This window comes from Saccopteryx bilineata, chromosome 5 (assembly GCF_036850765.1).
Source record: "Saccopteryx bilineata isolate mSacBil1 chromosome 5, mSacBil1_pri_phased_curated, whole genome shotgun sequence".
Lineage (NCBI taxonomy): Eukaryota > Metazoa > Chordata > Mammalia > Chiroptera > Emballonuridae > Saccopteryx > Saccopteryx bilineata.
The window spans coordinates 198,802,836-198,828,122 of NC_089494.1; the positions used below are offsets into that span (position 1 = coordinate 198,802,836).

At 41.9% G+C, this 25,287-nt stretch overlaps 1 long non-coding RNA gene across 1 annotated transcript; it reads left to right on the forward strand.

Moving 5' to 3' along the window:
• The first annotated feature begins 103 nt into the window (after nt 1-103).
• On the forward strand, nt 104-19,678 carry LOC136306733 (uncharacterized). The gene is made up of 3 exons (XR_010725668.1): nt 104-174; nt 10,548-10,769; nt 19,019-19,678. It is a non-coding gene; the product is annotated as an uncharacterized lncRNA (long non-coding RNA).
• Nucleotides 19,679-25,287: the final 5,609 nt, after the last annotated feature.

Consider the following 25,287-nt stretch of genomic DNA (forward strand, 5'->3'; position numbering starts at 1 on the left):
TCCCGGCCCCCCTACACCTTGCTCTGGGTTCCTGCCTCCCGCAGCCAGGTCACGCGCCGCAGGCCCCGCCCCGCCCCGCCCCCTGCGCTGCACTGCGGTCCCCACAGCCCTCCCCGGCCGAGGAGTGACGTCATGAGCCTCCCACGGCTCCGCCCCGTCCCTGCGGGCGCACAGGTAAGGGCGTTGAGACAAGGTGTGAGCAGCGCAGGCTAGAGAAAAGGAGGAGGGAGGTAGAGGAGGGATGAACACAGTGCTTGGAAGTGAAGGGTGAGAACTTGTAGACTTGTCACTGAACAACTGGTAAGACTGGAAGATACCTAGTATATACAGTATTTACAGAACCCAGCACTGTCCCTTCGAATGATTTCACCGCAGCATTAGCTTGACATGCTCCGGTGTGTCAGAGATTCAGAGGCGTCCAGAAGCAGGAACTTGTCTGGCAGGATGAACTCGACTTCGAGGCATTCTAGACTAGTGTCATCACCTGGAAAATAAGAGATGTGTTTGCCTCACTGGGCGTCTCAGCATGGCTTGGCCAGTTTCAATCACAAACCCAAGCTCTGTTTCTGATAAACTCGAGTACTAAAATCACAAAATTCACTACGTGTCCCATGAGATACCGTGGGGTGCAGTTGCCAACCAGCTAATCTCTGAACAGTCCATGGACCTTGGGCTGCTAAAGCTGGAACAGTAAGGGCCCAAGAACCGCATTAATTCCATTCCAAATATTGTTAGAAGGTGATTAGTTTTCTTGAGATGTATCTGACACCTGGTCATTAGTGAGAAGCTGACAAATGGTTAAAAATAAATGAAAGGAGACAGGCCATCACACAAACAGGGCAATATTCAGGAACTCACCCTTACGGAACTAAATCAATAATATAAATGTATCCAAGTCATTACTGACACATAGGAAATAAGTAATTAAAATTTTTTTATTAATTTTAATAGGATGACATTGATAAGTCAGGGTATATTTATTCAGCGAAAACATCTCTAGGTTATTTTGACATTTGATTATGCTGCATTCCCATCACATAAAGTCCAATTGTCTTCCATCACATTCTAACTGGTTTTCTTTGTGCCCCTCCCCTCCCCTAACCCCCTCCCTCTCCTCTCCCCACCCTGTAACCCCCATACTCTTGTCCATGTCTCTAAGTCTCATTTTTATTTCCCATCTATGTATGGAATCATATAGTTCTTAGTTTTTTCTGATTTACTTAATTTCGCTCAGTATAATGTTATCAAGGTCCATCCATGTTATAGTAAATGATCCGATGTCATCATTTCTTATGGCTGAGTAGTATTCCATAGTATATATTTACCAAAGCTTTTTAATCCACTCGTCTTCTGATGGACACTTGGGCTGTTTCCAGATCTTCACTATTGTGAACAATGCTGCCATAAACATGGGGATGCATTTCTTCTTTTCAAACAGTGCTATGGTATTCTTGGAGTATATTCCTAAAAGTGGCATAGCTGGGTCAAAAGGCTGTTCGACTTTTAATTTCATTTTTTTAATCTAATTTATTATTATTATTATTATTATTATTATTTTTCCGAAGTTCAAAACAAGAAGGCAGTCAGACAGACTCCCACATGTGCCCGACTGGGATCCACCCAGCACGCCCACCAGGGGCTGATACTCTGCCCATCTGGGGCGTTGCTCTGTTGCAACCAGAGCCATTCTAGTACCTGAGGCAGAGGCCACAGAGCCATCCTCAGCACCTGGGCCAACTTTGCTCCAATGGAGCCTTGGCTGCATGAGGGGTAGAGAGAGACAGAGAGGAAGGAGAGGGGGAGGGCTGGAGAAGCAGATGGGCGCTTCTCCTGTTTGCCCTGGCTGGGAATCGAACCTGGGACTCCTGCATGCCAGGCTGACGCTCTACCACTGAGCTAACCGGCCAGGGCCGATTTTTAATTTCCTGAGGAATCTCCATACTGTTTTCTACAGTGGCTGCACCAGTCTGCATTCCCACCAGCAGTGCAGGAGGGTTCCCTTTTCTTCACATCCTTGCCAGCACTTATTCTGTGTTGTTTTGTTGGTGAGCGCCATTCTCACTTGTGTGAAGTGATACTTCATTGTGGTTTTAATTTGCATTTCTCTAATGATTAGTGATGTTGAGCATTTTTTCATATGCCTATTGGCCATCTGTATGTCCTCTTTGGAGAAGTGTCTATTCATTTCTTTTGCCCATTTTTGGTTTGGATTGTTTGTCTTCCTGGTATTAAGTTTTACAAGTTCTTTATAAATTTTGGTTATTAATTCCTTATCAGATGCATTGTCAAATATATTCTCTCATTGTATAGTTTGTCTTTTTATTCTGTTCTTATTGTCTTTAGCTGTGCAGAAACTTTTAGTTTGATATAGTCCCATTTGTTTATCCTGTCTTTTATTTCACTTGCCCATGGAGGTAAATCGGCAAATATATTGCTGCGAGAGATGTCAGAGAGCTTACTGCCTATGTTTTCTTCTAAGATGCTTATGGTTTTACAGCTTACATTTAAGTCTTTTATCCATTTTGAGTTTCTTTTTGTGAATGGTGTAAGTTGGTAGTCTAGTTTCATTTTTTTGCAGGTAGCTTTCCAATTTTCACAACACCATTTGTTGAAGAGGCTGTTTTTACCCCAATGTATGCTCTTACCTCCTTCGTCAAATATCAGTTGTCCATAAAAGTGTGGGTTTATTTCTGGATTCTCAGTTCCATTCCATTGATCTATATGCCTGTTCTTATGCCAGTACCAGGCTGTTTTGAGTACAATGGCCTTGTAGTATAACTTGATATCCGGAAGTGTGATACCTCCCACTTTTTTCTTCCTTTTCAAGATTGCTGAGGCTATTCATGTTCTCTTTTGGTTCCATATAAAATTTTGGAATATGTGTTCTATATCTTTGAAGTAAGTCATTGGTATTTTAATTGGTATTGCATTGAATTTATAAATTGCTTTGGGTAATATAGACATTTTAATGATGTTTATTCTTCCTAACCATGAGCACGGTATATGCTTCTGCTTGTTTGTATCTTCCCTGATTTCTTTTATCAATGTTTTATAATTTTCTAAGTACAAGTCTTTAATCTCCCTGATTAAATATATTCCTAGGGACTTTATATTTTTGGTTGCAGTGGTAAAGGGGATTGCTTCCTTAATTTCTCTTTCTGATAGTTCATTGTTAGTGTATAAAAATGCCTCTGATTTCTGAGTATTAATTTTATATCCCGCCACCTTGCTGAATTCATTTACCAGGTCCAGTAGTTTTTTGACTGAGACTTTAGGGTTTCCTATATACAATGACATATCATCTGCAAATAATGATAGTTTTACTTCTTTTTTTCCAATTTGGTTGCCTTTTGTTTCTTTTTCTTGTCTGATTGCTGTGGCTAGGACTTCCAGAACTATGTTGAATAAGAGTGGTGAAAGGGGGCACCCCAGCCTTGTTCCTGATCTTAAGGGTATTGCTTTTAATTATTGTCCATTGAGTATGATGTTAGCTGTGGGTTTCTCATAGATGGCCTTTATCCTGTTGAGGTATGTTCCCTGTGTTCTAACTTTGCTGAAAGTTTTGATCATGAATGGGTGCTGGATTTTATCAAATGCTCTTTATGCATCTACTGAAATTATCATGTGGTTTTTCTCCTTCCCTTTGTTTATGTGATGAATCACATTGATTGATTTGCAAATATTGTACCAGCCTTGCCTCCCAAGAATAAATCCTACTTGATCATGGTGTATAATTTTTTTTCATATATTGCTGGATCTGGTTTGCTAATATTTTGTTGAGGATTTTAGCATCTAAATTCATCAGAGATATTGGCCTATAATTTTCTTTCTTTTTTTTTTTAAATTTTTTTTTATTTTTTTATTTTTATTTATTCATTTTAGAGAGGAGAGGGAGAGACAGAGAGAGAGAGAGACAGAGAGAGAGAAGGGGGGTAGGAGCTGGAAGCATCAACTCCCATATGTGCCTTGACCAAGCAAGCACAGGGTTTCGAACCGGCGACCTCAGCATTTCCAGGTCGACGCTTTATCTACTGCGCCACCACAGGTCAGGCTAATTTTCTTTCTTTGTGTTGTCTTTACCTGGTTTTGGAATCAGAACTATACTCGCCCTGGCCGGTTGGCTCAGTGGTAGAGTGTTGGCCTGGCGTGCAGAAATCCCAGGTTCGATTCCCGGCCAGGGCACACAGGAGAAGCGCCCATCTGCTTCTCCACCCCTCCTCCTTTCCTTCCTCTCTATCTCTCTCTTCCCCTCCCGCAGCCGAGGCTCCATTGGAGCAAAGATGGTCCGGGCACTGGGGATGGCTCCTTGGCCTCTGCCCCAGGCGCTAAAGTGGCTCTGGTCACGGCAGAGCGATGCCCCGGAGGGGCAGAGCATCGCCCCCTGGTGGGCATGCCAGGTGGATCCCGGTCAGGTGCATGCGGCAGTCTGTCTGACTGTCTCTCCCCGTTTCTAGCTTCAGAAAAATACAAAAAAAAAAATTAGAATTATACTTGCCTCATAAAAGGAGCTTGAAAGTCTTCCTTCCTTTTGAATTTTTTGAAACAGCTTGAGAAGGATAGGAGTTAGTTCTTCTTTGAATATTTGGTAGAATTCACTTGTGAAGCCATCAGGCCCAGGACTTTTCTTTTTTGGGAGTTTTTTGATAACTGTTTCAATCTCATTTGGTGTAATTGGTCTGTTTAGGTTTTCTGATTCTTCCAGATTAATTTTTGGAAGACTATATGTTTCAAGGAATTTTTCCATTTCATCTAGGTTGTCTAGTTTTTTGGCGTACAGTTCTTCATAGTATTTTCTTACAATATTTTGTATTTCTGTTGTGTCAGTTGTTATTTCTCCACTCTCGTTTCTAATTTTATTTATTTGAGTCCTCTCTCTTTTGTTCTTGGTGAGTCTCGTTAAAGGTTCATCGATCTTGTTTACCTTTTCAAAGAACCAGCTCCTGGTTTCATTGATCCTCTGTATTGTTTCTTTAGCCTCTATGTCATTTATTTCTGCTCTGATCTTTATTATTTCTTTCCTTCTACTTCCTCTGGGCTTTACTTGCTGTTCTTTTTCTAGTTTTTTTAGATGCAGGGTCAAGTTGTTTATTTGAGCTTTTTCTAGGTTCTTGAGGTATGCCTGTAATGCTATGAACTTCCCTCTCAGGACTGCTTTTTCTATGTCCCATAAATTTTGAGTTGATGTATACTCGTTATCGTTTGCTTCTAGGAATTTTTTAATATCTTCTTTGATCTCATTGTTAACCTATTTGTTATTTAATAACATGCTATTTAGTTTCCAAGTGTTTGAGTATTTTTCAGTTTTTCTGTTGTGGTTGATTTCTAGTTTCGGACCATTATGATCAGAAAAAGTGCTTGATATGATTTCAATCTTCTTAAATTTGTTGAGAATGCTTTTGTGCCCTAACATGTGGTCTATCCTAGAGAAGGTACCATGAGCACTTGAAAAGAATGTATATTCTGCTGCTTTAGGGTAAAAGATTCTGAAGATATCTATTAAATCGAGTTGATCTAGTATATCCTTTAAGTCTGCTGTTTCTTTGTTAATTTTCTTTCTTGAGGATCTATATAGTGATGTTAGTGGGGTATTGAAATTCCCTACTATTATAGTATTGCTGTTGATCTCGCCCTTTAAATCCATCAAAGTCTACTTTATATATAATATTTAGGTGTTTCTATATTAGGTGCATAGATATTTATAACAGTTATATCCTCCTGTTGGATTGCTCCCTTTATCATTATGTAGTGACCTTCTTTATCTCTTACTATATTCTTTGTTTTAAAGTCCATTTTGTCTGATATAAGTATTGCTACCCCAGCTTTTTTTTCATTTCCATTTGCGTGAAATATTTTTTCCATCCTTTTATCTTCAGTCTATGTGCATCTTTTGTTTTAAGGTATGTCTCTTGTAGACAGTATATGTATGGGTCCTGTTTTCTTATCCACGTAGCTACCCTATGTCTTTTGATCGGATCATTTAATCCATTTACATTTAAGGTTATTATTGATATGTAGTTGTTTATTGCCATTTTATTCTTTAAAACTGTATTCTTCTTTTGCTATATTCTTTTTCTGTTTTGATCTGTTTACAACAGGTCCCTTAGCATTTCTTGCAGCCTTGGTTTGGTTGTAGTGAATTCCTTGAGTTTCTTTTTTGTCTGGAAAGATTTTTATTTCTCCTTCAATTTTAAACGATAGCCTTGCTGGATAAAGTAGTCTTGGTTGTAGGCCCTTGTTCTGCATTATTTTGAATATTTCTTGCCATTCCTTTCTGGCCTCAAATGTTTCTGTTGAGAAGTTGGAAGTCATCCTTATGGGGGCTCCTTTGTAGGTGACAGTCTTTTTTTTTCTAGCAGCTTTTAATATTTTCTCTTTATCACTTAGCTTTGGTATTTTAATTATGATGTGTCTTGGTGTAGATTTCTCTGGGTTTCTCTTGAATGGAGTTCTCTGTGCTTCTTGAACTTGTGAGATGTTTTCCTGCCTCAACTGAGGGAAGTTTTCAGCTATGATATGTTTAAACAAAGTCTCTATCCCTTGTTCTTTCTCTTCTTCTTCAGGAACCCCTATGATGTGGATGTTATATCTCTTCATGTTGTCACAGAGCTCTCTCAGAGTTTCCTCAGACTTTTTGAGTCTCTTTTCTTTTTTCTGCTCTGCTTCTGTGCCTTCATTTATCTTGTCCTCTAACTCGCTGATCTGATTCTCAGCTTCATCCATCCTGCTTTTTTTTATTTATTCATTTTTACAGAGGAGAGAGAGACAGAGAGAGAGAAAGGGGGAGGAGCTGGAAGCATCAACTCCCATATGTGCCTTGACCAGGCAAGCCCAGGGCTTTGAACCGGCAACCTCAGCATTTCCAGGTTGACGCTTTACCCACTGCGCCAGCACAGGTCAGGCCCATCCTGCTTTTAATTCCTTCTATTGTGTTCTTCATTTCTGATATTGTATTTGTCATTTCTGACTGATTCTTTTTTATTATTTCAATGTCCTTTTTAATATTTGCTATCTCTTTATTTAAGTATTCATAATGACCATCTATTGTTGGTTTAAGATCTTTGACCATCCTAACAATCATTATTTTAGACTCTGCATCTGGTAATTTGGTTATATCTGACTCATTCAGGTCCTTTTCTGGAAATTTCTCTTGATTCATTTGTGTTGCATTTCTTTGCCTTCTCATTTTGTCTGTGTAAAAGAAAGTTTTGGCCACTGGAGTCCACTGGGTGTGACCTCTGTGTTCCCTAGGTGTGGTCTGTCTGGAGGCCCGCCACCCCCTCTGCTGTTGCTGCCTAGGGCGTTTGGTATGGGCATTGCCAGTGCCTGCCCACTGGGGATGTTGCTCTGGTTACCGCCTCTCCTTCATGGAATGGCTATGATTATGAGCTCGGGTGTACAAGCCTCCGTGGCCTTGGCCTTCGCCCCGCTCCCGCAGGTGGGGTTATGCTCAGCCCTGAGGGCAGGGGTGAGCACCTTTGCTCAGCTGTGGGTCTCCACCTGATTCCGGGCTTTTGCCCTGCCCCTGCAAGAGGAGCCTGCTCATGGGATGGCTGCAAGCCTTGGCTCCACAAGCCCAGTGGGACTGCATGCTTATGATGAGTAGCAGGACTCTGCCTGTTCTGGGCTTTTGGCTCCACCCCCATGGGAGGAGTCGGCTTCCAAGTCAGGCCACAAGCCTCTGTTCTGTGGGTGGGACAAGGCTGTGCTCCTGCGCCCTTGCTCAAGGGCTGGTTTCCACTTCTTCCGGGGCTCCTGCCCTTCCCCTGCAGGTTGGATTGCAGGCAGCCCACAGGTGGGCCTGACCACTTTTGCATGTCCCCTCCTCCCTAGTCAGGCAAGACTGAGCTTACACCTGGACCTCAGTTGTGGCCAGCCAGTTTCCGTGTCCCACCACCGCCCGCCCTCAGGCGAGCCCTCAGCCATGTGGGTGCAGGTGCTGCAGCTCAGACCCTAAAACTCACTACTGTAGTCCTGAAAACTCCTTCCTTCTAAGCGACTCTGCTCTGAGTGCCACGGGAGAGCTTGTTTGGCTGATGTCCTGCTTCCCTTTGCTGGTATTGCTGTTTCCAGGGGAAATATTCACTTCAGATTTGGGGAGTGACTTGTCCCAGAGGTTAGGGTGGCTGTCTCTCAAAATGTTTCTCCCTGTGTCTCCTAGATTACACTCTCTTCCTGCTACTCTGGTACTCTCCTCTCTCCCCGTCCCCCAGAGCCCCAGGTGAGTGGTTGTGAGAGAGGTTTTCTGCGTGGTCCCTTTAAGAAGAATCCTGGGTCTGAGAAATCAGTCTCTTTCTCACAAACAGTATCCTATCTTGTTTCCAGCTAAATACTGTCTATACGCCTCTTCTAGGCTCTAGGGCTGCAGTTTGGGGCTTTGTTCCTGGGACTCAGGACCCGCCTCTCTCTGCTAAACTCACTTCCTGCCACGCAAGTCTCTCCCGGCTGCCGTTTGCCCTGCAGAGCTGGGTAGCCCTCTCTACGTTTCCGCTTTTCCTACCAGTCTCGGTGTGGCTTCTTCAGTGTTCCTTGGTTGAAGGGTCCTCTTGGTTTAGTCCAAAGTTGGTTTTTCCAGATGATGGTTCTTAAAATTAGTTTGTAATCCACTTTGGTTCTGAGAGGTGGAAGTTGGTATGTCTGCCTACTCCATCGCCATCTTGTCTTCTCCTCCAATTTTTTAAAATTTAAAAACAAAATGTCAAAGTAGGAGGCATTAAATCGCAGAGCACAGGGACCTCATTTTACTTCACCAAACCAATCTTTAAAGCTCTTCTAGGTTCAGACTGAATCACCAGATTTTCAAAAGGATGTACAGAAATGGGTCTGTCTTATGGGAAGAAGAACAAAAATGTTAAAACTTATGAAAATAGGTCATTGTTGTGATAGACATAGTGTGGTTTTCCTTAAGGAACAGTAGACTATGGGATGATGAGTTTAATCAATGTTTTTTTTTCCTTTGGAGGTCTAAAATTAAAGACTGCCTCATTGTTAAGTACATAAGGTTGAAGAGGCTGCTGAAGGTAATTGTGTAGTTTCCCTTTCTGGCTCCCTCACCCCACCCAGAAAAAAAAAGGGGCATTAGAAGTGTTCTACTGATCCCTTCTAACCTTCGTGAAGTTAAGTCTGAATTCTCCCACTGATGCCACTAATTGGTTGTGTGGCCTTAAATAAGTCATTAAGCCTCAAGGTCCCCAGCTATTAAATGATAAGTTAGCTGTTGGGCAAATAGGTGTGTTAGACTTGCTCTCTTGCACTTTGCCTGATTGGTGCATAAGCATAGGGCAGCACCATGTGTGCATAGTCTATGTAAGGCTGCAGGTGCTTGCCCTTAGGAAGGCCGATTGTAGATTTCGGATTGCCTGCCCACCATTGGGAGGGCCACTTTTTGCTATTGTTTGCTGGAGAAGGGGTTTTCCACCCTTCCTCCTGTGTGCTGGTAGCCCTGAGAAAGGGAAGCAGTTTTCCCTGCCTGCTTTTCATCTACCATTGCGAGACTGTAATAAATGGAATGGCCCACCATTTTCCGGCTTCACAGTTTCTTTACCATCTGCCCGAATTCAGTGTGAACCTGCATGGCCACGGCCACCAGCCTTACATAAGCCCATTCTGGTCCCTTAAAGCTCACACATGACTCTACAACCAAAGCCTCACTTTAACAGAAGCCAACCCTTCCTTTCCTCCATGCCTTAAGAAAAGGAGACCTCGCATGGCAAGGTGCCAGAATGGTTTCCCCTGTCTCCTTACTCTAGTCGACCCAATATTGACTTGCTTTTTTCTTTGCTACAGGAGAAAAAAAGATAGAGAAATAGTAGAAAGGAACAAGAGGGGACATATGTGTCTGACAGAAGAAATAGTATTCCCTGAACCAGGAAAATTGAGGCCAGAGCAGAGATGGCCAAATAGAGTGGCTTACTACTTTACCTCACCCTACCTTAAATTCTGCCTACTTCCTGTATTTCAGCTGAGATAGTAATTTCTGTCTCCTTCATTATAGTTATTGCTACTCATCAAGTGATTGCAGGAAGCCCAGACGACAGGTACCACAGTGCCATGCCCTTCACAGCCCAAGCCCTTGCCACAGTGCTGCCCCTCCCCACACACACATAGTCAACTCATGAAGTGAAAGAAGAAGTGGACGAATGGCAGAGGTATAACATAACCAGGGAAAGATACATGGTACTTGTGATTTTTAAAAATAAAAGGTCCGTGTTAGACTTAGGAACCCACTGTTTTCATTTTTTTCTCCATGTGAAAGAGAGATTGATTTTAATATGTGTTAAAAGGATGTCCTAGTAATGACTTGTACTTTTTACTTGTATTATGATAAAGTCAACCACACCAGCCCTACTGAGATCTGTATTTTCAGTTTTTCTCGATGTCTTTTTTCATTTTCTTCTTTTTTTTTCTCTTTATTTTGGAGATCTTACCCTTTCTTTTTCTTTTTAAGTGACAGAGAGAGGGACAGACAGGAAAGGAGAGAAATAAGAAGCATCAACTCATAGTTGTGGCACCTTAGTTCATTGATTGCTTTCCCATATGTGCCTTGACAGGGGCAGGGGGGCTCCAGCTGAGCCAGTGATACCTTGTGCAAGCCAGCAACCTTTGGGATCAAGCCAGCAACCAAGGGATCTTGTTTATGATCCCACACTCAAGCCAGTGACACCGCACTCAAGCCGGATGAGCCCGTGCTTAAGCCGGTAACCTTGGGATTTGAACATGGGTCCTCAACTTCCTAGGCTGATGCTCTATCCACTGCACCACTGCCTGGACAGGTAAGAATCTTCCATTCTTTCCCCCCCCCTTTTTTTTTTTACCAAATGAGAGGCTGGGAGATAGAGAGACAGACTCCCACATGCCCCCCTACCAGATCCATCTGGCATCCCCTATCTGGGGCCCATGCTTGCAACTAAGCTATTTTTAGTGCCTGAGGGGGAAGCTCCACCTAGCTAGCCTCAGTTACCAAAGCTGATGTGCTTGAACCAATTGAACCATGGCTGTGGGAGGGGAAGAGAGAGTGAGAGAAGGGGGAGGGAAGGAGAAGCAGATGGTCACTTCTCCTGTGTGTCCTGACCAGGAATCAAACTCAGGACATCCACACACTGGTCCCTACCACTGAGTCAACCAGCCAGGTCTAGTTCTTATATTCTTCAAGTATATTATATATATGTTTGGTGACAGAAAATCAGGCATGTAATGGTTTCTAAGACATTACCTGTTAGTTTAGTTTTGCAAGCCTTCACTCTGCTAAAGGGCATCATGTATGGGCTAATAATCATCTAGAAGACACCTGGCCAATACTTCTTGGGTGATTTATAGATTTTCTACTTTAGTGATATTGCAATGATTTATAAGTCTTAGCAAGGGATTTGCTAGAGGGGAAAAGGGGGTTATTATTTACATGGTTTTTGTTTTAGTTGGATTGTTTTCTAATTTTTTCTTTTGCCCAAAGATGGAGAGATCTTGCTTGAAGTAGTAAGTATATGAGATGGAGAAAACCATTATCTTTCTCTTCCCTGAGTACCCTCAGAATGTTCCCAAACTGATAAACATTCCCCACTTGTGTGGGAGTCTGAGCTGCTTTCCACATCAGAGTCTCAAAGGCGCCTGATGGAATGTCCCTAGCTTGCCAGGGTAAGAAGAAATCTTCCTCTGCCAGGCGTTTCTGGTTGCTTGGACACCCATGTTATAGCACAGGCTGGAAGCACAGGTTATATGGATAACCCTGGGTTCCAGTCAGAGCTCCACCATCTTCTAGCTGTGACCCAATTTACATTGTGGAACATTTCATCACGTGCAGCTGAAGCCACATTGTAACTGACATGCCTATTCAGTCTCTGTAACAACTCTTTACATAACACTTTACACATATATTGTTTTATTTATTCTACTTAATAACCAATGAGGCAGGCAGGAAAAATATTATCATTTCTATTTTACAAGGAAAAAAATCTAAGCTTCAGTATGTAAGCTGCCCAGGTTTGCAGAGGAAATTTAGGATTGAAACCTACATTTTTTGTATTTCAAATTCTGACAGGTCTACTATGTACTGCAAATAGGTAGTAACCCAAACAAGTAATGTCTAAGACCGGGCAAGTTATGATAACAACTAAACACAGGAATCCTGCAGCCAACCTGTCTGAGTTCAAGTCCCAGCTCTGCCACCTACTGGCCCATGCCATCAGTCAAGTAACAACCCATCTGTGCTTTAGAGTCCTCATGTATAAAATGAGGATAAATGGTAATTATATTTTTCTCCTAGTATGATTATGAAGATTAAGGTTAATATTCATAAACTACTTAGAAAGTGCCTGGGCATAGTGATACACCATGCAAGTGTTACTGTTATTACTATTTATATCACTGTAAGTTGCTTTTTTTTTTTATTCTGAAGTGAGAAGCAGGGAGGCAGAGAGACAGACTCCTGCATGCACCCAACTGGGATCCAACCGGCATGCCCACTAGGGGGGGCGATGCTCAACCCATTTGAGGTGTTGCTCTGCAGCAACTAGAGCCATTCTAGCGCATGAGGCGGAGGCCATGGAGCCATCCTCAGTGCCCGGGCCAACTTTGCTCCAATGGAGCCTTGGTTGTGGGAGAGGAAGAGAGGGACAGAGAGAAAGGAGAGGGGGGAGGGGTGGAGAAGCAGATGGGTGCTTCTTCTGTGTGCCCTGGCCAGTGTAAGCTGCATTTATTAAGGGAACAGTATTCAGCTTCTAAACACACTGAAGCTGCAACACCCCACAAAATTTTGAAGAAAAAAGGTTATGCTCTGATATTGCTCTGAAATTATGAAATAGGGTGGGGCAACTTTGCAAATAAGTACAAAAAAATCATCAGCAAATCTAATTAATTTTTGCTAGCAGTAGTAAGCAGAATGACATTGGCATTTGCTTTTGTTTTAATTTTTAAAAAAGATCTTACTGATTTTACAGAGACAGGAAGAGGTAGGGGAGTGAGAAGCATCAACTCATAGTTGCTTTGCTTCAGCTATTCACTGATTGCCTGTCATATGTGCCTTGGGCAAGCTCAGGGTTTTGAATGAGCGACCTCAGCATTCCAGGTCAATCCTTTATCCACTGTGCCACCACAGGCCAGGTGGCATTTCCTATTTGTTAACTGGAATCAAGTCCTACCATGTATCTTATATATGGTATGATGGCTACAGAATTGCTTTCATCTCTAGCTGCTCCACTGGATCATGGTAACTCTTTGCAAATTATATTCTGATAACTTAATTCCTTTGTAAAATGGGTCATTGATTTCTTCTATGACTTTATAAATGATGTTCTAAAAGACTGGGTATATGTGTGCTTTTGGTACTGCATGGTTCAGCTATTTTGTTAATGTTGAACATGGCTGGATTTATATTTTTTTGGAGGTGGCCATTTAGAGATGTGGAAGAGATTGATAACCATCTTTAGAAGCATTGAACCATTATTTGCTTTAAATTCCATCAATTATCTCTGATTAACAAATTGCTGATGTATCAGTCCAGGCTCTTAGATGCAAGTCTTTTTTTTTAAATTAAAGTAGGGGAGATAGTGCCCTGACCAGGATCTACCTGGCAACCCCTATCTGGGGCCAATGCTTGAATCAACCAAGCTATCCTCAGCACCTGAGGTGGACACACAAATTGAGCCACTGGCTGTGAAAGGGCAAGAGGGAGAGAATGGGGAGAGAGAGGGGAAGAGAAGCAGATGGTTGCTTCTCATGTGTGCCCTGACCAGGGATTGAACCTGGCACTTTCGCCCACCGGGCTGATGCTCTATCCACTGAGGCAGCCAACCAGGGCCTTAGATACAAATCTTAGGCAGACAAGGAATTTATTCAAAGGATGATAAGAAGCTCACAGAATTCTTGGGAAAGCTCTAGAACCCAGCATAGAAAACTGATAGAAGCAATAGATGTCAAGCAGCAGCAGCACCACAGTCAAAGTCAAAGTCATCCCCAAAAGCCAACTGAGGCCACCACTGCTAGACCCATTGGGACAGACCCCCGCAACTTGCACCATCATTGTGGAGACACCAGATATTGTGTGCCACAGTTGTGATTACAGACCCTTTTCCACGAGATGTTTCTTCACAAACTCTTATTTGAACAATGGGGGTGGTTTCCTTATAAGATGCAGTACAGTCATAAAAATCTTTGTTAAAAAAAAAACCTTACTGATTAGAGAAATAAAATCTATAGTTCAGATCCATTGGAAGACATAACAAAAACCACGTTTCTTCTCTTATAAGACACAGCTTTTATTTACATTTTTACCTCTCTGAGATTGTGGTGTGTCTTATAGTTGATGTAATAAGGAACATGGTGTCATATTTTAGTTGGCCATTTTATTTTTCTTAGCAGTACATACAATGATAGTGCGTTTTTAAAATGATGGTCTAACTGAATCAGTGAAGTATAGAACTTTAAAGATTGACTGTTGGTTAGAAAGATCACATATCTTGGATTTTTTCAGATTAGTCCCAATTATATGTATTATTTTTATGCTTTAAAGTTAATTTTTTTCAACTTTGTACTTTAATTACAACCTCCATCCCCTAACATAGAGGAGATAAAGAATGAGCATTCAGCCTAAACCTTACAATTTATTTTATTTTATTTATTTATTTTTAGAGAGGAGAGAGAGAGGGAGAGAGAGGAGACAGAGACAGAGAGAGAGAAAGGGGGGAGGAGCAGGAAGCATCAACTCCCATATGTGCCTTGACCAGGCAAGCCCAGGGTTTCGAACCAGCGACCTCAGCACTTCCAGGTCGACGCTTTATCCACTGTGCCACCACAGGTCAGCAGCCTAAACCTTACAAATGACCACCTGAGTCTTCAACAATTTCTGGTATTATGTAACACTGCACCCAAGAAATTCACAAATACTGTTAATGAAATGTTCTGACAGGTGTCAGTGCCTTTATTTCTAGATGACTTGGAGAACTTAGATCCCGTTTTGAATCTAAGAAAAGTGAGTTTTCCTTTGCTGTTCACTCTCACCCACTATTCTTTAGCTTAGCCAGTAAATACAAAAGGCCAGTGATCGTCCTTGGACTCTCAGAATACTTTCTGCACGGTTCCTGTTTCCCCTTTGCTTCCTTGGAGGGCTTCCTGCTCTGACCCTTTTATATGATTCCCCTTATGCCTCTGAGCCTTTCTGTGATGTTTCTGGGTTGTATTGTTACTTGTTTATTCCTTGTTCTAGTGCCTGCTCCCTCAGGAAGCAGCTGAAAATTCAAACCATGGACCTCATGTTGTTGCTAAAGGTTTTTGTTTGTATTTGTAGTATTTAAGCACGTTCCAAAACAAAACTCATCTGATTTTCCCATCATTTTTGCTTTAAGATTGAACACTAGAGGTGATTTACTGTCAGCTACAACCAAAATGCAATCTGGTTTTCTTCCTCTGTTTTTCCACGGTACAGCTTCACACACATTTTTTATTATTTTAATTTATTATATTGACATGGTTTCAAGTGTCCCACTCAATACAACACCTTCTACACACCACGTTGTGCCCCCATGCCCCATGCAAAGTCTCTTTCCACTCCTATTCCCCCTCCCCTTTGTGCACTGTGCCTCCACCTCCCCTCTGGCTATTGCCTGTTGTCTGTATATATGTGTTATGTATATATATGTTTTCTGGCTAATCCCTTTAACCATCTTTGATCCAGTCCCCTCTTTTTAGTAAAGGTATTAGTGACCTTTTAATTAAATATGTAACTATATATGTATCTGACAGTAGAGCAAAGGTGTAATGTCCACCATGATAAGAAAGTAGCTTAAGATAAAAAAAAATGTGCAGGCAATTGTATAGAATATAACACAGTTTATTATCAGCTGATTTACTTGCAGGGATATAGGGTCAGAGCAGACAGACAACTCAGCAATTTTCCCAGATTATTCTCTGCTAATAGTACTTTTATAAATATAGTATAACTCAGCTACAAATGGTTGACAAGACAAAGGGACAAAGAATGCAGTAAACACCAGGAGCCACCCCTCCTGGTAGGTGATTGTTTGTAATCGATACTATTACCAGTTTGATATTTATCTCTGTTGTTATGCCATCCTGGCTGTTACTTGTAAAAATATTTATGGCTACATTGTATGAGGTTAAGGAACACAGAAACCATGCTTACTAAGGACAGTAAAGTTGGTTCAAGGTCACAGCGTGAAAACTTAGATGGAAGAAATCCAGGACACATTTTTTAATAGACTTTATTGATTTGCTCCCCAAATAAATATAAATATCCCAAATTATTAGAGAGGTTCATCTCAGCCATATTGCAGAGATTAATCTCATCCGTCCTGTTAACAACAAAATGTATGCCTTGATGATTTCCTATCTTATAGAATACATTTCTCTGCATTTAACTGAGATGGATTGCTGTATGGAAGTGAAAAGGGGCTATTGTCTTCGCTGTGGTCTCCAGGCACTTTGGAAGAGCCTAGAACAGGAAATCTACTAGCATATCTTTTGAACTGTGAGTGGTTGCTAACCTAAGGTGCTTAAGAAAAACCTGATACTGCAGTATGTGTTTTTGTTTTTGTCAACACATGGCTACAGCAACATACCACTCAGACTGTAAATACCGTCCTGCTGTGGTTAGGGAACAAATGCCAAAATGACTTAGTTGGTGGGTTTTGCCATGTTATTTCCAATATATTTAAGGAAGGGACAACTGGTGCAATGAAAACATCTTATACAAGGACTGAGAATTTTTGTAAGCCAAAACTTTGAGTTATCTTACTTGCAAAGCAAAATGAGACCTTGTTGAGAAAATGCACGAATAGTATCAATCTGCACAGAAGTGGGTTACAGAAATTACTCAAACTATTGAATCATTGACATATACTAGAAAAGAAGGTCATGGATGTTTCAAAACACCAAAAAAAACAGATGATTGCTAACAGAGCAGTGTCCGGAAAAACTGACAACGTTTAGGAGATGAGCAGAAGAGATTCCCGGCGTCCTTGCAGAGTGTGCTGGGCACTGCCTGGCGGTCCAGCTGGTGATTATCAGACACTGCAGAGTGATGCACCCTTTCACTGTTGTCTTCAGCAGCTCAGGCTGCCACAACAAAAATACCATAGACTGGCTGGCTTATGAAGCACAGAAATTTATTTCTCACATTTCTAGAGGCTGGAAGTCTAAGATCAGGAGACCAGTAGGGTTGAGTTCTTGTGGGGGACCTCTTCGAGTTGTAGACTGCTGATTTCTCCTTGTAGCCTCACGTGACAGAGAGTAGAAAGGAGGCAAACTTGCTCATGGTGCTTAATAAGGTCACTGGTCCCATTCATGATGGCTGCATTCTCGTGACCTCATCTAATCCTAGATAGCATCCAAAGGCCCTACCTCCTAATACCACCACATTGTAGGAAGTAGGGTTTCAGCATATGAATTTTGGGAGAACACAAGCACTCAGTCTATAGCAATTGTCTTTCATCAATTAGGCTATTTTACAACTCTAGGGATGAAAATTGATTTGTGGTAGACAGATTCAATGTAAGTACATTTTGTTTGCTATGGAATAGAAATCATTTTAAGTCAAAATTCCATGCAAACTAATTTTAATATCTTTTCAGCTCCCTCATTAACTAGTACATTTAATAAAATCTTTGACATATGTTCACTTTTTATTTGTATAAGATTTGTGACTCATGCACTTGGAAAATTATACTTCAATAATAGTGTCTATTTTCATTCATGAGATATTTCTGTATTTATGTAAAAATATTTATTGAGAACCTACAATATTAAAACATTGTACTAGGCACTTTATGGGACCCAGAAATATGAACCAACTGAAATTCTTATATGTGGATTGTTTTTTATCTGGCTATACGCACACATACACACACACACTCTCTTAATTACCTTTTTTTTTTTTTTTTTAGTGAGAGAGAGAGAGAAGGAGGGAGGGAGAGAGTGACAGACAGAAACAGAGAGACAGGAAGGGAGAGAGATGAGAAGCATCAACTTATAGTTGTGGCACCTTAGTTGTTCATTGGTTGTTTTCTCATATGGGCCTTGACGAGGGGCTGCCAGCTGAGCCAGTGACCCCTTGCTCAAGTCAGTAACCTTGGGCTCAAGCCAGTGACCTTGGGCTTCAAGCCAGTGACCTTTCAGCTCAAGCCAGCAGCCATGGGGTCATGTCTATGATCCCACACTCAAGCTGGCAACCTCAGGGTTTTGAATCTGGGTCCTCTGCATCCCAGGCCAATGCTCTATCCACTTCACCACTGCCTGGTCAGGCCACACTTAATTATTAATGTCACATGAATATGCACTCAAAGTTTAAAAGTTAAAGAGAGCAGTATTATCTAGAGCAGGCGTCCCCAAACTACGGCCCACGGGCTGCCGCGGGCCGCATGTGGCCCCCTGAGGCCATTTATCCCCCCCCCCCCGCCGCACTCTTGGAAGGGGCACCTCTTTCATTGGTGGTCAGTGAGAGGAGCACTGTATGTGGCGGCCCTCCAACGGTCTGAGGGACAGTGAACTGGCCCCCTGTGTAAAAAGTTTGGGGACCTCTGATCTAGAGTATATGGTAACATAAAGTCTTCTTTTCCTCTTTTTGGAAACATACTAATTACCCTAGAAAAAACCACTGTAAACTGTTTTCTGGACTTCCTTTTAGATATTTTTTTATATCCTTTTATACATATACTAGTATACACGTGCATATATATATACATGCTATATAACACTGTGTAACATACTTTTTTATTTATTTTATTTTTATTTATTTAAATTTTTTTTAAATTTATTAATTTCAGGGAAACAGGAATAGAGGGAGGGAGAGAGAGAGAGAGAGAGAGAGAGAGAGAGACAGGAACGTTGACCTGTTCCTGTGTGTGCCCTGACCAGGGATCGAACCGGCAATCCTTGAGCTTCCAGACGATGCTCTAACCAACTAAGCTAACCAGCTAGGGCTGTAATATACTTTTTATAATTAAAAAAATTAATTTTAATTTATTGTGTTGAGATGGTTTTAATGTAACATACTTTTTATTTAATAATATTCCAGATGTCAAGAAGAAGAATGGGACTTGAGCTGAAAATGAGGACCAGTTGGAAGCGGGTGTTTGGAAGAATTGGCTTTATCTCGTCATGCCTCCTCCTCAGGCTTGTGCATAGAATGCAGGGTGGTCATTTTTAGCAAATAAGAATACAGGAAACCCAGTTACATTTGAATTTTAAATAAACAACAAGTAATTTCTTAATATATATCCCATGCAATATTTGGGACATATTTATACTAACAATAAGTATTCACTGTTTACCTGAAATTAAAATTTAACTAGACATTCTGTATTTTACCTGGCAGCTGTACCAGTCTGAGTTCAGATAATCTTTTTTCTGACTTGGCAGTTAAAATAAACTCAACCCGGTCATTCGATGGCACAAAATGAGAAATGGTACAAAATGTTGCCTCTGAGAATCTGTCCCATTTGGGTATATACCCAGAAGAGGGATTGCTAGGTCATATGGTAACTCTATTCTTAATTTGTTGAGGAAATACCATGTCTGTTTCCACAGTGGACCAGTTTACATTCCCACCAGCAGTGAATGAGGGTTCCTTGAATCTGTCTTATTCACACTCACCTGAAGGTATTTATAAACTGTACTTCTGTGGGCAACAGGAGACAGGATGCCCACATTCCCCAGAGAATGGAGCATGAAGATGTAGCTGACACTGAAGAAAATGTTTTTTTTACTGTAATTGAGTCTAGGTGGCTCATAGCTATCTGGTTTCACCTGAATTTGAGCACTTACTGTCTAAATCTATATCCAATTAAAAATTAGTTTCAATTCTGTGATTTTTCAAGTGTATTTTAATCAAACTAATAACTATTTATTTTGTTAGTTTTGGAAACAGAATTTTTTTCTTTTTTTAGATTTTATTATTTGATTTTATAGAGAGTGTGTGTGGGGAGGAGTGAAGTGAGAAGTATAAACTCATAGTTGCTTCACTTTGCTTGTTCATTGATTGCTTGTCATATGTGCCTTGATCCCTTAAGCCCAGGGTTTCAAACCAGTGACCTTAGCATTCTAGGTCGATGCTCCACTGGGCCACCACAGGCCAGGCTATTTATTTTTTCATAAATATAAATCCATTAAAAATATTTAAATAAAATCATTTTAGAGAAAGAGGAAGAGATAGAGAGTGAGAAACATTGAGTCATGGTTCTGCTTATTCATTCATTCATTGGTTGACTCTTGTATTTACCCTGATTGTAGATTGAACCCACGACCTTGGCATATCAGGACAACACTCCAACCAACTGAGCTACCTGGCCAGGGAAAATAAATAACTATTTAAAGTCCCTCCAAAACCTCTCCTTTTTAGTTTTAAATGTGTGGTTTATTCTTGAGGTGACCTAATTGTCTGCTGGGTTGTCCACTTTCTTACTTCCTGTAGCACTCTACTAATCTCACGCCCTTTTTTAATCTATAAAATTATTAACAATATCTAATCAGAAACAAATGGATTGCAATGAACATAGATAGAATACTATGTGCTATTGTGTGATTTTTCTCATTTAGGCATATTTTATTTCCGGTGGATCTAATATCTTTCTATATTTTGATAATAAAATGTACATATTGTATGTCAGCACCATGGAATTTCCATAGCATATACTCCTATGAACAAATCCAAAAGAGAAATAAGTTCTTGGTTATTTATCTGTTCAGCCTACAAATATTTACTTTGAGTCTGATTGTAGATACAGCTGTGAGGAATGGTAGCTAATCTGTATTTGTGTCATCTGCTGTTCCAAGTGCTTTACATGTCAATCATTTAACTCTCACAGTACTCTTATGACTAGATCTTCAGCAATCACTACCCATTTGTGAGTGGTGGTTGGCTTCTCCCAGCTGGCTGTGGTAAGGTCATCACATCCAGTGATTAGGAACATAGCTGCCCTGTCAGGTCACCTTGGTTTGTGTGGCTTTGGGCAAGCTATTTAATCTCCATAAGCCTGTTTCCTCATCTGTAAAATTGAACAAATAATACTAGAGAACTCATGGGGCTGGTTTGATATTTATAAAATAATACTTTCTATTTTAGTATTTAAGACTTGTTACTATTCTAATTAGCAATTTTACTCAGGCATTCCAGTTATGAATACCACTGGCTTCTCTGCGCAGGAAATCAAAGTGTCATTTTAATTATAGCTAGTCGATGTGAGCACTTAAACCTGTAATTCCTGTCCTCACAAGCTGTTTACAATGCTGCAGGTAATCTGCTGCTCTGAAACAGTCGTAAATACAAGGAGCACCTCTTTCCGGGGCAAGTTAAAAGCAGATGACAGCCTAACTTCTCCAAACTCATTTCCATATTTTTTTTTAAATATTTTTCTGAAGTTGGAAAAGGGGAGGCAGTAAGACAGACTCCCGCATGCGCCCGACCAGGATCCACCCGGCACGCCCACCAGGGGGCAATGCTCTGCCCATCTGGGGCTTTGCTCTGTTGCAACCAGAGCCATTCTAGTGCCTGAGGCAGAGGCCACAGAGCCATCCTCAGCACCCGGGCCAACTTTGTTCCAATGGAGCCTTGGCTGCAGGAGGTGAAGAGAGAGACAGAGAGGAAGGAGAGAGGGAGGGGTGGAGAAGCAGATGGGCGCTTCTCCTGTGTGCCCTGGCTGGGAATCGAACTCGGGACTTCTGCACGCCAGGCCAACATTTCCATATGTTTATCAGCAAAACTTTTCTGTTTTTTTCGTCTTGAGCATTGCAATTCAAAGAGAAAGACTGAACCCAGACTATCAGCTTTCTGAGTAAAGGAGAAACAACAATAAGAGTTGAGGATTCCAGAGTGCCAACTCTCATTACCCTGCAATCTTCTTTAGACACACCCAGAAACAATCTTAAAGATCCTTATTTAAGCCAAGAACCAAACTCCACAAATCAGCAATGGCCCATGAATGAGGAGGTGAAAACAACTCAAACAGGCTTCCTGACCTGTGGTGATGCAGTGGGTAAAGCATCGATCGACCTGGAATGCTGAGGTCATGGGTTTGAAACCCTGGGCTTGCCTGGTCAAGGCACAATGACAAGCAACCAATGAACAGGTAGAGTGAAGCAACTACTTCTCATCCCCCTCCCCTTTTCTATCTGTAAAATCAATAAATAGAGTCTTTAAAAAACAACAACAGACTAAAGGTTATTTAGTTCAGTTTTGATAGGATGATTATTTTGATTTTTTTTTTCTGGTCAAAACAGAAATGAATTTTATGGGGTATTGGTTAGTTTGTTTGTTAACTCTTACTCTTCAAAATGGTTATATTCTTTGCCCAGAATTTTAATTCCTCTGAGGTCTTGCTTTAAACTTCAAATTATTGCTGATTTTTTTTTTTTTTTTGGCATATGCCCTTTGAGGGCACACACATACATCTCTATATACTGCATTTGACTTAATGGTATATATCAAGCCAGTAGCTACGGCCACCATCACAGCCACCTGGCCCATGTAGGTTCACATTTGATTCATATAGATGGTAATGAAACAATGGAGCCAAGAACTGGTGGGCCATTAGCTTTAATCCTAGCTTGCACCCGGCAGGCAAGTACACACAGTGGGAAAACACTTCCCTTTCCATTCAGTGCTCTCAAAGCCACTGACTTATCCGAGTTCCTAGAATCAAAGGTTTCTACCACACCAGCCTTATTCACCTCTGTTCCCCATCTCCTTCTCTCTGCACAAACTCTACACAAACTGGCTTCTCCTTCAGCACTCCGCCATCTTGGCTGCTTCTCCTCTCCTCCATGTGGCCTTTCTCTGCTCTCCTCCAGCATGGGCTCCTCTGCCCCATTTTATAGTGTAGAAATCAAAACCTTGAAACCAATATACAAACAAGGAAATCTCTGATACAAAGTCACTTAGGGTGGGAAAGGCTTAATCTTAAAACTAAGCCTTAGGCTATAACAACCCTGCTTGCTTACAGCCCCCACACCCAATGCAAACTATAAGCGAGCAAACATATCTATCATATTTACAAAGTTATTTGACCAACAGTATATCATAAGCATCTTCCCAAGCACAATTTAAAAAATTTTTTTTTTTATTTTTTACAGAGACAGAGAGTGAGTCAGAGAGAGGGATAGACAGGGACAGACAGACAGGAATGGAGAGAGATGAGAAGCATCAATCATTAGTTTTTCATTGTGCATTGCAACACCTTAGTTGTTCATTGATTGCTTTCTCATATGTGCCTTGACCGCGGGCCTTCAGCAGACCGAGTAACCCCTTGCTGGAGCCAGCGACCTTGGGTTCAAGCTGGTGGGCTTTTCCTCAAACCAGATGAGCCCCACTCAAGCTGGTGACCTCGGGGTCTTGAACCTGGGTCCTCTGCATCCCAGTCCGACGCTCTATCCACTGCGCCACCGCCTGGTCAGGCCCAAGCAGAATTTTAAGAACTGGGTTACAAATAATTTTTCCTCCTAATTCTACCTGTCTGTGAAGCAGGCCCTCAAGCAGCTGGCTTGATGTGACAGGGTCCCATCTGCAGCCAGGCTGTGGGCAGTCTGGCAGTGTCTGTGGGACCCACCCACTCATTGCTGTTCTCCCAGCTTAGCCAGCACACCGCCATCCTAAGTGGGCATTCAGATTTACACCGTGTCAAGTCTGGTGGCTTGGCTGTTCCATTCTCATTTGCCTACTTATCTATGCCTACTACTGTACAGGTGAGGATGCCCATTTTTATAGTGCATTTAGCCAGATCTTCTTGGAGACGAAGGAAATGGAGGGAAGGATGCCAGCCAAGTTTCTTTTCCCCCATAATATTAAGGTCCCACAGCTCAGAGCAGTGGTTCTCAACCTGTGGATGGCAACCCCTGTGTTTTGGTCGTTCGACCTCTGCCGGGGTCGCCACCCACAGGTTGAGAACCTCTGGCTCAGAATATAATGGCTAATTATCCACACTGCTTTGATGCAAGATAGATAACCAATCCCATCGCCTATGGCAGCATTCCCCCATTTCCCTCAAACACCCCACAGTCCAAACCAAAGCAGGGTTAGGGTGTGTCTGTCCACATGATAAGATAGGGGGGATATCATAGCTTAGTGGACACCACTTACTGAGAGCCTGCTGCGGGCCAGGCACGACACTCAGAGTTTTACTATGTTTGCTTTCAGTTTTTTCTAAAAGTACCTCATATGTCATTATGGAAAGATGCCTACATCGAGTCTCAGAGAAGGTAAGGATAAGAGGTTTGCCGAAGACCTAATAGCTAGCCATTGCCAAAACTAGGGTTTGAACTCAGGCCTATTTTATGCTAAGGTTTCGTTCTTTCTACTATGATGATCTGACTCCCAGTATGTGGTGATATTTTGGAGGCCTACCAAGTTAGTTTATTTTTTTGAATCCAAGGGTCCTTTTAGGTTTTTTGTTGTTTTTTTTGTTGTTGTTGTATTTTTCTGAAGTTGGAAACAGGGAGGCAGTCAGACAGACTCCCGCATGCGCCCGACCAGGATCCACCCGGCATGCCCACCAGGGGGCGATGCTCTGCCCATCCGGGGCGTCATTCTGTTGTGACCAGAGCCACCCTAGCGCCTGAGGCAGAGGCCATAGAGCCATCCCCAGCGCTGGGGCCATCCTCATTCCAATGGAGCCTCGGCTACGGGAGGGGAAGAGAGAGACAGAGAGGAAGGAAAGGGGGAGGGGTGGAGAAGCAGACGGGCGCTTCTCCTGTGTGCCCTGGCCGAGAATCGAACCCAGGACTCCCGCACGCCAGGCCGACGCTCCACCACTGAGCCAACCGGCCAGGGCTAGTTTTTATTTTAAAAAATTTTTACAGAACTTAAGCAATTTATTTATAAATTTTTTTATTGAATTTATTGGAGTAACATTGGTCAATAGAATTATACAGGTTTCAGGTGGACAATTCTACAACATCATCTGTACATTGCATTGTGCGCTCAGCACCCCAAGTCAGGTCTCCATCACCATCCCCCTCCGCCCCCTCTATCGCCCCCTACCGCCTCTCCCTCCTGCAGTCCCCACACTGCTGTCCATGTCTATCAGTCTTTTTCTCCTTTGCTTAATCCCTTCACCTTTTCACCCTCAGCCCCTCTGATAGCTGCCAGCCCTTCTTATATATTTTACTTTATTTATTTTTGAATTCCACACATTGTTCTGCATATTTTCTCTTCTAACAATCTATCTTGGAACTGTTTGTGTATGTGGCCACATCAGTGAATTGCACAATTTTAAAGTCTGGGTAGTATTTTATTTTTTATTGTATAGTATTTGTCTACAGTTGTAATTGCAAACAACAACATTTCCTCTGGCT